Raw genomic sequence first — 11,312 nt, 5'->3', positions numbered from 1 at the left:
GTAAGACCAAGGTGATCTTTCAGCTGCCTTTTCACACGTCTTGCAGGACCATGTAGCAGTTTCATGGGCTGTCCATGTTAACAAATTATGCTTATGTCTTTATTATAATTTATTATTACAAAATTAATTAGTTAATAATATGTAATACTTTTTTTTAATATCCAATTCATTATCAATTAAAAGTTAGATCTCTCCTCTGTTCTATTTCTGACCACACTTTAAATGATTGATACCTTTTGTGATGATGAACGGTAACAAGTTCTTGTGAATAATGCATATATTTTTACATGAACTATTGTAACCGAACAATTTCTGCTTAGACTATTTAAATTATTACTCTGAATTTTCCCATTTATTATTAAAATAGACAGGAAAAAATCCTCCAGGAAAAAATATTTGCAACAGTATTTCCTTGTGGAACTTGTGAAATAAGTTCACTTAACATGGTTCCATATCAGTGTGAGATAATAGGGCATCAGGTAAGAGCATGCATGAGAATATGACTAAACTGAAATAACAAATAAGATTTTCCAAAGAGCCATGATATGTTTAATTTCAAATAACCACAGATTTGCCAATAAAAGTTAAAAATTACATTCTACAAGACCAAGATAGCAGCACTTTTGTGGTTATCAGAAGGTAATTGACTTTTGTGGTTATGAGGTAATTGACTACATGGCATGCAACTCATTGGAAATCCAAGCACTTGGTCTTTTTAAAGAAGCATATGTATTCTCCTAATTATTTAATTACTTTCTCCTTGAGAATTTTATTGTACCAGATTTTATAAACAAAGATCAGCTCTTACATTCTGACTCACATATAAATCCACATGGGGATTGTATTTTAAGTACATACTTCCCATAGCAGATATCATTTATTTAGCAAAAAGCATATTCAGTATATGCTCTCCTAATGATTTGAGATGGAATTTAAGAAACAGGTTAAATCTAATCTTTTTTTTTTTTTTTTTTGATGCGATAATCCTTCATTAACCGTCACTGTACAAATAATTTAATACTTAATTGTTTTCTTCTGTTTTAGAGAAGGTTTGAGAATTTCATTTTTCCTAGTGTCAGAGGAAAAAAGAAACAAATCCTACAGCTGGCTATAATAAACCAGTAGGATTTTCCACTGTGTCTGCAGCATTTATCTATAACAGTTTCTTTACTCACTGGCAGATGTTTTATTATTCATGTCATTTATTACATCAGAGTTTTACTGCGTAGTGCTTTTGTCACCCATTCAGTGTACATGGATGCTGCAGAAAAGACCACGGATACATATCCGGAGGGAATAAATCTATCTGAGGATTCTCTGACAGTGCCCTTAGCTCTCACTTCACTGTAACAAAGAGCAGGGTGTTCACTGCCACTGGGAAAGTTTTCAGCCCATACTCACACAACCACAATTGTATCCTGTGTCTGGGCTTCCATCTTGCCTAGTCCCACTCTTACCCAACACCCTGAAAAAGAATCTGCGTTAAACCCAATACCAAGGGACAATTCCAGACCATAAAACGCTGAGGAGCATGAACTTCTGGACTTGGTTTAAAGAAACAGCACTAAACATATCTTTGCTTTCTATTGTGGTTGGTTCAAACAACACTTTTTTAAATTTTAGAAATATTTCCAAAATTTAACTTCTATGATTCTATGAAACACTGGTGGAAGCCAGTGAAAAGCCAGTGTTGACATATAGCTTACAACTGAGGAACCAAAGGTATTAGTTCTTAGACGACACAAAGGACACACCAATCCCTCTTCTCCTAACTGGGAACACCAATATTCCTCTCCTTTAGGTTTCACTTCCTAAAGGTGATCAAACTCATGGCTAAGACTTCTTTGCTGCCTAGAAGTGGTACCTAAGGCATGAAGATCCACTGGGCAGAGTCCCACAGCCCACTAAGTGTGTCATTAGCTTTGCTAGTAAAGGATCATAATTTTCTTTTATGCCTGCAAAGCCTCAGAGCCAGGACATATCAGGCTGGCTGTGTTTGGATTGTCTTTACCTGCTTGAAGCTTTGTTTTAGCTAGATGAGGTGCAACAACAATTATTTACCTGCCAGGTGAACCACAGAATCATAGGGGTTAGAAGGGACCTCAAGAGATCATTGAGTCCAACCCCCTTACTAAAGCAGATACCCTACAATAGGTTGCACAGGCAGGCATCCAGGTGGGTCTTGAATATCTCCATAGAAAGACACTACACAATCTCTCTGGGTAGCCTGTTCCAGTGCCCCGTCACCCTTATTTCAAATAAGTTCTTCTGCATGTCACTACGGAACTTCCTATGTTCAAGTTTTAGGCCATTACTTCTTGTCCTATCACTACACACCATTGAGAAAAGCCTGCCTCATCCATTTGCCTCTCATCTACCTTCAGATATTTACAAACATTTTTCAGATCCCCTCAAAGTCTTCTTTTCTCCAGGCTGAACAGATCCAGGTTATTCAGCTTTAAATATTATCTAATCTGTGTAAGTTTGAGCTTAGTTTTGTAGGGTTGTGCATTAACATAGCTATTGTTATAATACTTTTGAGATTTATTTATGTAACAGATAGTAGAGGTGCAGTAGTTATTTTGTACAAAGTTCACTGTGAGCCTAGAATAAAACTAACGTGGAGGAGTACAAGTAACGAATGATAGCAGAAGTTTAGAGAATGTGGAGATAGGATGAAACCAAAAGCTCCCAAGCTATAAACAAATTACTACTGATCAATTATTGGTCATTAAGCCCTTTGGAGACCAGTAAAACTGGATTTAGAGATAAGAAAGGGAACAAAGAACAAATATTCAACATACGCAAAATGTACTATTTATAGTATATTTAGATATAAGGTGAAACTGTGGACCAATGAAGAAAGACCAACGTGCTGTGTGTGCTAGGAAACATATAAAAATAGCCCCAAGCAGATCCTACAGAAGGGAGGAAGAAGTCCTCAGCAACATCATTCTTCTTCTAGTGAAGGGTTCCAGATGCTATGAATTCACCGTAGTCCATTCTCCTGCTTCTTGAGGGATATCAGAAGGGTGAGCAGCAGAGCAAGGAGCAGAAACAAGAAGATTGGTGTGTACCAGTTTCTATGGCCACATAGCTGGGAATTAGCTATAAAATTGGGGAATTGGGAGTGTTGATTTAATCAAAACAAAATTTAAAAAAAACCAAATATTTCATTAGACTGCTAATACTTTAATTAATTATTAGATTAATGTATATAAGGTTTGTGTTTTTAGCTCATGTAATTGCACATTGTGTTTTGTTTGGAACCCTGAACATATAGCTTAGTTATAATTGTGGACGCAACATAAAAACATACTAAGTAAGTTGTTATTCTCAGGAGAATATGGTCCAAATGATGACAAAACAAAACAAGTGCATGAGACAGAGGTTGAAGTATGATTTAGTACTAAACCAACCATATTATCTACAGGAGACAGAGATTTCAGAGAGACAGTTCAGTTGCGCCTATTGCTTGCAAGAATAAATAAAGCCTCCTTGATTTAGAGAAGATGAACACTTTTTATTCTGACAGCTCTGTTTTCCCATTAGTAGCATCCCATGGCATTGCCATCAGACTGTTGACAGAAATGTGGTTTAGTAAGTATTAATTTCTTGAGGGGGTGGCTCTGTCCCTTAGGCCATAATTTTTGTCACAATCGAAGCAGCTTTTTACATTGCTAAAATTAGTCTTTCAGTTGACTTTGCTAGCAGAAATATGACAAAGGCTTCTGAAAATTCTTATTAAGCAAATTTCATGGAGATATTTATTGTAACTTTCTTGTCAGGACATTCTTAAAAAACAGAAAGCAAAACAGAGTACTCCTCTGGGGAATACGCACACATTTAAATAACTTCATGCAAAAATAACAAGATGAGAGAGAATGGTCAAGAAGACAATAGCTGTACTATAATACACGTCAATGTATCCAGCTCTATTACAAGCTCATCTCTGAGCTTTCTGCATTTTTACCTTTTGATTTTTCTAAATAATGAAGAAGGGGACTGCGGGTCTGGAGGACAGAAAGCGCAATAGAAATGGGAAGAAATTGTCCTTTTTCAAACAGTCTCCTAGGGCTGCTGTCATCAAATTTCCAGGGCACAGCTGCCTGTGAAACACTACTTGTGAAACCTAAAATCTGCATCTTTACTTTTTTGAGTAGCTCTCCAATTCCCTACTCATTAAATTAGCTGTAAACATTACCAGCAGAAAAATAATCTTAATGTGTCTGGGATGCATTCTAAGAGAGAAAATCTCATTGATAGTAATAAAAGTACTTGTAAAAAGTTGAAAGGAAGAGAAGAGAAGAGAAGAGAAGAGAAGAGAAGAGAAGAGAAGAGAAGAGAAGAGAAGAGAAGAGAAGAGAAGAGAAGAGAAGAGAAGAGAAGAGAAGAGAAGAGAAGAGAAGAGAAGAGAAGAGAAGAGAAGAGAAGAGAAGAGAAGAGAAAAAGCACGGTCAGTGCTTGGAGGTCAGTAAGTGTGAAGGGAAGAGAATTTGAGGACAGAATAACTATTATTCTGCAAAGAAAAGCAATTTCTTTTTTTTTTTTTTTTTTTTGTAAGTGTGGCCCATAATAACAGTACACAATCACTTCTGAAGAACTCATTCTTTCCATTGGGCTACATGTTATTCTTCCTCCAGAAAAAAAAAAAAAAAAATATATATATATATCAATATATATATATCTTTATAGATATAGATGGAGATGGAGATGGAGATGGAGATGGAGATATAGATATAGATAGATGATATAGATAAGACAGGTCAGAGGGCTTTTGAATTCTCAATTGAGATGAAGATAGTCGAGCACCAAAGCAGTCTGGGCTATGAGGGAGGAGAGGGATGTTGGGATAGTCACCCCTTGGATCACACTTAGCTTTGCATCTTCTCTCCTGGTGGTACTATTAGCACTGTCTGAATTTGTTCTGTACGCAACTCACTTCACCATATAGCCTTAGTTTTATTAAAGAGCTGATTAATGACCTTACTTGCATTTAATTTGATCCATCCTGCTCGCTGAATGAGAGAAGTCATCCAAGCAACAGTTTTACTTAGTTCAGTTAGCACCTTGTGCTGTTCAAATGACTTTTTCTTCTATCTTCTGCCTAGTGGCCATGCATAGCAATGGTGGCTAGTGGTATGATAAGCACTTGAACCTACTGAAAAGTCTCAGAGATCTGACAACACTACAGATGTTCAATATAGACATTCCTCTTTGTCAGTGCCAGGCTAGCACCAGACATCATTTACCTACTTACTTAACCTATTTATCTTTATGTCCCCTTCTTATTGGTCTCTGTCATAATGCAGTACAAATCCTTTTCCTCTGATTAATTGTAATACCATAAATGTATCATTGGAAATGAAGTTTTAACCTTCTTAAGCTAGCACTGCTCCAAATATATCAAAAGAATTCCTCCCAGGCTAAATGTTAACTTTTATTTTTGTCTGTGTCTGCTTTTCATTGCCCACATGATAATAAAGTCCCTGTTTTCAAAAGGAAAACAGGAAAGCAGGGCAACAAAAAATGTATTCTGTATGTATAACTAGTCTAGAAGAAAAACAATGCTTTTCAAGGCTCTTCTGTGCTGAATGATACCGAGAAATATCTATTAAGAAGTTTGTGACTGGAAAATCTATTTCTACAAGTTGTCAGGAAGGATTAAAGCAGAGCACAAATACTGTGCACATAGCTACCTTGATGGGGGATTTAAGCACTGCAGAGTTCACAGGAAGAGATTTAACCTAATGTGGTATTATTCATCAGAATAAGTGAAGAGCATGGAAGGAAGAGATAGTTTAGCTCAGACGATCTGCGACCTGGTCTTATTTTTGAGTAGTTTGGCTGTGGGTATGACTTCAACAGTTACTGAACTCTGCAAAATCTCTGGCTATTCCAGTGGGGTTACATAGCTGCTAGAAGGAGATGCTGAAAATGCAGCTGGGGCTTTTGAGCTCTTTTCCAGCACAGTGATCTCTTTTCATATTCTATGCAGTCATTAATAGGGTTAATTTTCCTTGCGGCTCATTTTTACATTAGCTAGAGTATAGCTGAAAAGACACTACATAAATAGTAAAAAATAGTCTGGCATAGTTATGGGCAGAAATTAAAAAGCTTATTTCCTCTCTCACAAGCAATTTCAAATTTCAGAATACAATTGCATCCCAAGCATGGGAAATGAGATGAAATGCTGACTTTTTCAAAATTAAAGTTAAAATAAAACAATTTAAGATGAAGGATTTCTAATATTTTGAATGCACAGAAAAGATATTCAGCTTCTCGGAATACATCAAGCACCTCTTATTTACCTCCTCTAAATATGACAGTTCTGCTTCAAGGAATGGAATAAAGTACTAAGCAGGGGATATTGCTTTGGGCCATGGACTGAAATTTGTCAATATTCTTTCAAGAAACTCTTTCTTAAACCGTACCAGGATGTTATTCTCAGAATATTTCAGTTGCAGGTACTTTGCTTTCTATCTCACACAAATTCATTGTAGTTTATCTGCGAAATGCTGAGAATTTTAAATCCTGCATATTTCTCCATATCAGCCAATGACTGTATCAAATACATCAGAGACTTTACGACTTCCTAGTAGACACTGCTTTCAGTGGAGTATATTCCCAGAAACCAAGTGAACAACAGTGTCACGTGTTTATCACAATTTTAGAAAAAACTAATTAGAAATGAAGCAACAAGCTTAAATGCAAGAGGAACCCTGGGCAGCCTTCACAAGCTTGCACAGGAGCTATCTCTGGACATAAGGTAGCTTTGTCTGCAGAAACAGCAAGGAAGGCTGAAACCAAATGGTATTGAAAGTGCTATTCAGAAATGGAAATGTCATTCGATGAGTAAATGACAAATACCACCTGACCAAAATTCCTTTTACTTAGAATAAAAAGACATGATACTCTAGGGGCACGTCTCTTGAGAAATCACATACACATGTTTGAGACACCTCACACATATGTATGTAAATGTAGTTCCTTTCCAGAGATTATCTTTATGGGCAGGAAACCAAGAAAGCTTTTGCCAAGCAGGAAACAGAAAATGGAGAAGTCTTCAGTCATTACCAGCTTCCAGCCCTTTCACGTGTCAGTCCCACTTCTGACAACATGAAAAAGGATTCTCTTCCTCATTCTCCTCGCTTTCTTAAACATTTTTTTGTCAGATGATGATCAAAATGAAGCATGTTTTGGTTATGTGGACAGGCTGAATGTGGTTAGAGATTTTTATGGAAATAGAGAGCTCTAAATTGATTTCTCCTCCAAAAAATTCACCTGCTCCCTAGCTTTGAACATCTGACTACACCACACTTCAGCTCTGTTTGACTATTTTTGAGTTGTGGTTTCACTTGTTGAGCACCTTAGCAAATGCTGTTGATCTTAATCTGTAATTTTAAGAGATTTTTGTGCTGCTCAGCGGCTTGCATGCCCAGTGCTTCTCTCACAGTCTCATAGATAAATCACTATGCAAGAAAGAAAACTAAAGCTTATGTTTAGCAGTGGCCTGGAAATTCCCACTCTGTAGAAATTGATTGCAAATATTTGCAGTTGACAGCTTCAGCTGGAGCACATGTAGAAAGCTAGCCATTACAGTAGTGTTATGCAGAGTACAAGAAAGCTTGTTGACTTTTTTGAAAGGGAAATGCAATCTAATTTGACTCCTAAACACTTTTTAAATCAATTTTCATAGAACAGCTTCAGAGTAAAGGAACCTGAAGTTATTCCAAATTATTTCTAGCCAATGATAATGCCTTTGAGCAAATACCTCATGGATTTAACAGCAAGACCTGCACCTGTGACTTTGTGAAGGGTACAAGAATCATATTTTTCTTCATTGTAGGAAAGCTGATGGTAAGCCAGCTACTCCTAAACACTATGGTCCCAATTTTTCACTCCCAGCAAATATGTTTCGCTCAGAAATGCCATTATATGGAGCAGAGAATACAGGACAAAGTTCATTTTTAAAACATGCTACTGCATGCCCTATTTTCAGGTAGAAATCCATGTTATTCCAGCATCGGTGAGATTTGTAATATATAAATCCTGAAAGCCATGCTGTCTTCCAGAAGAGACAGATGTCTGAATATGTTTGCAATTTTGGACCTCAGAATAAGTACCTGGCAACAGATCTGCTTTACTATGTCCTCTGATCCGTGAAGGCTGTGTATAACAAAGAAAGGCTTTAAAATGCTGTAGCCAGAACTTTTGTTTCAGATGCTAAAACTTTAAGGTACAATCCCAAGACTATACCTTCTCTGCCAAGGAAAACATAAAAACAACCGTATTTCAAACAGTGATATATCAGAGACTTGCAAATGTTTATCACCAACTTGGAGATTGCATTTATCAGTAAATTTCCATCAGCCTTCGAGGTGCCCTGCAGTGTCCCACAAGCATGTTGCCTCCCCTAGGGCACTTGAGCTGCTTCTCTTAGGGGCAGCAAACCTGATTGCATGTCCTGGGACATGCATAGTGTGTGTTCAGTGTGTGTTTATTGTCTGATGGAGATTTTGCAGCACAAAGTGACAGGCTCTGTGCCTCTTTTCTTCTATTTCCCTTCTGGGTTTTTTTAGAAGGTTGTCATCTCTTCTTCCACAATGTCTCTGAGCCTGGGGAAACAACCTCCTACAAACAACATGTAGCTTTGTAACACAACTGCTCTTTTTTTTCCTAGAAAAAGGAGCACAGTCAACTGATGAGAGAAAATAACAAGTGGGTAGGAAAAAAAAAAAAAGAAAACAGAATAGAGGGTAGAGAACTCAAAAATATATCAGAAGAATCACAGAAGGGGGCACAAAGCAGGGCACACTCCTCGCTGATGGGGGCTGCTGTCTCAAGTAGGGTGCCCTTAGAAGTGAAGGCAAGCCCCACAGTTATAGACTCCCTTCTCTTGTGCTCCTTCTTCCTGATGGCACTGGGGCTTTTGCATGGAGAGGTGAAGGGAGAAGTGGAAACAGAAGCTGAGAGGCATTGGGGTCTAAGAGGAGGGAAAGCAGCCCAGCACTTATGTGTACCTGTGTACCCAGATTCAATGCTTGCCACCAACAGGTCACCCAAAAAGCAGCCCAAATTGCAACATGGACATGTATAACGCTCTGCTCCATCACAGGGACAAAGTGCAGATATAGGCTGTCCCTGGAGGAACTGGACACCAGCAAGAACCCACACAGCCCAGCCAGAAGCATGCCAGCACTCCCCACCACTAGCTTAGGCCGAGTTAAGGAATGCAATGTGCTGAAGTAGGCCCATGGCAGGGACAGGGCTAACAGGTTGATTACCAGCACCCTTCCCTTCCCTGACAGGACAGAGCAGCTCTGCCTGGCTCTGCAACTGCTCCAACACCCTGGCCTGGAGCACATTCCAGTGTGAGGCCATTTCTCCTGCCTCAATGCAGACCATAAAGCACCAACAATTCCCAGGGCTCCAGCTGATGTCTATGTGGGTGCTATTTGCCTGTATCCATATTTCTGCGTGTTTGCAACTGAGTCTGATGCCAACATGCAAATCCTTGTTTCCAGGTGTTTGCAGAATAGGTGCCAATCCCATGTTTACAGGGATTTCCTGACCCTGAGATGTGGTGCATCCATTTCTTAGTCTGACTTGGACTCTACAGTAAATCTTGGTATTTTGATGACTTTTTCCATTGCTTTATTGGACTGAGGAACTGGACAAAACCTCTCTAAGAGCATTAATTCCCTGCACAAACTTGTGTTTGCTGAGCTTTTGCCTATTGTCAGGTATGTAATGTTAGCCAAAATAAATTTGACACATACTGCATTTTTCTGCGGTATTCTTGTCAGGGGCAAATAGTAAGGAGACTGTAAGGCTATCTCAGGAAAAGGAGAACAATGGCTTGAAACACAGACACAGTAAGTGCAAATCAACACAGCCTCTTGTGATTCAGTTTTTTTCCTGTTTTTCTGTTTTCTGTAAACTCACTAGATACAGTCTTCATGGTCACATGATATAAGATACCTCTTATTCTATTACTAAACACAATTGCTGAGCTGAAACTCACTTACAAGATGTCCCTGGCTTTTTCCTTATACTTTTGAATCCTGAAATTATCCACACATGCTTTGGAAGATCTTTCTAAGTAGCACTGTTGAGTTCACCACTCTCACGTTTTAAGGTTAAATTTAATATTTCATTAATGACACTAATTTATTTTCTGAAGCATCTTATCCCTGGTAACTGTTGTTGCAGTAAGAGTGACATGAACAGATTTATGCCTGGATTTGGCTCCATTGTCAAATGCTCTGCAAATCCTGCCTTCAATTTCAAGGTTATATTGAAGTAGTGAGTCACATTTCATAATTGAAAAAAATAATGAAAAATAACCATTAGCCAAGCTCTGTTTGGTAATTTCTTCTGATTTATAATCTATTTCAAATATTACTGGCCTTCAGTTAATAAAAATGTATGGTTCTGTTTATTTCCACATAAGATTAAATATATTTTTTTCCTCTGAATATATTCATGCCTACATTTTGTTAACTCATAAACTACTGTGATTTTTTAAACCACAGTGTTTAAAAGGACTACATCAACATACGCCCAAAGCCATCAAGGATGATATCCTCTAAGTTCTGAAATGTCTAAGCAACTCCTTCTGTTTCTCAAATTTTTCAATAATTACATGCTAGAACATTGGAAATCTCTGCCTGATGGCATTCTGAAGAAACTGCATTAGGTACATATTCTCTATACATTTCAGCACCCAAATATTGCTGGAATAGACAAGCCAAATATTTTCTGATGATTGACTTGTTTTTTTGTTCTAATTTTTCTTCAAGTATATTATTATTAGTGTTACATGGCATTTACAGTGTTGTTTGTCCAGCTTCAGCCCAGCAGCACAGTTTTCTTTCCGAGGCTGCTCTGAGCTGACGCTTTTCATCAAATCTAAATGTCATCTGTATAAATCTCACTAACCTGAATGGCATGAAAAATTTATCACCTTTTTCCCTCAGGTGCCATATGCAGCCTAAATAGACATCTGAGAAAACAGTGCAACTCACAAAGGTTTTATGAAAGTTCAAAAACACCTGTTCTTTTCTTTTTCCTAATATGAGCACATGCCAGCAGCCCACTGAAGTACTAAGGACAGAAAGGTATTTGTCACTTACCATATCTCCTCTTGGCAGCATAACAAACTTGTTTTGTTCCTTTGAGTACAACTATAGACAAGAGGTTTCATCTGATTTCTCTGCAGCTACAAGAACTACTTCATTTAGTTCCACTATCCATCCCAATGAGTGGATCCAGCTCCTTCTTAAAGTATGGCCTTACTAAGTAAAGGA

The sequence above is a fragment of the Lagopus muta genome, chromosome 7 (genome assembly GCF_023343835.1).
Source record: "Lagopus muta isolate bLagMut1 chromosome 7, bLagMut1 primary, whole genome shotgun sequence".
NCBI classification, from domain to species: Eukaryota; Metazoa; Chordata; class Aves; order Galliformes; family Phasianidae; genus Lagopus; species Lagopus muta.
This window is presented reverse-complemented; position numbering follows the sequence as displayed.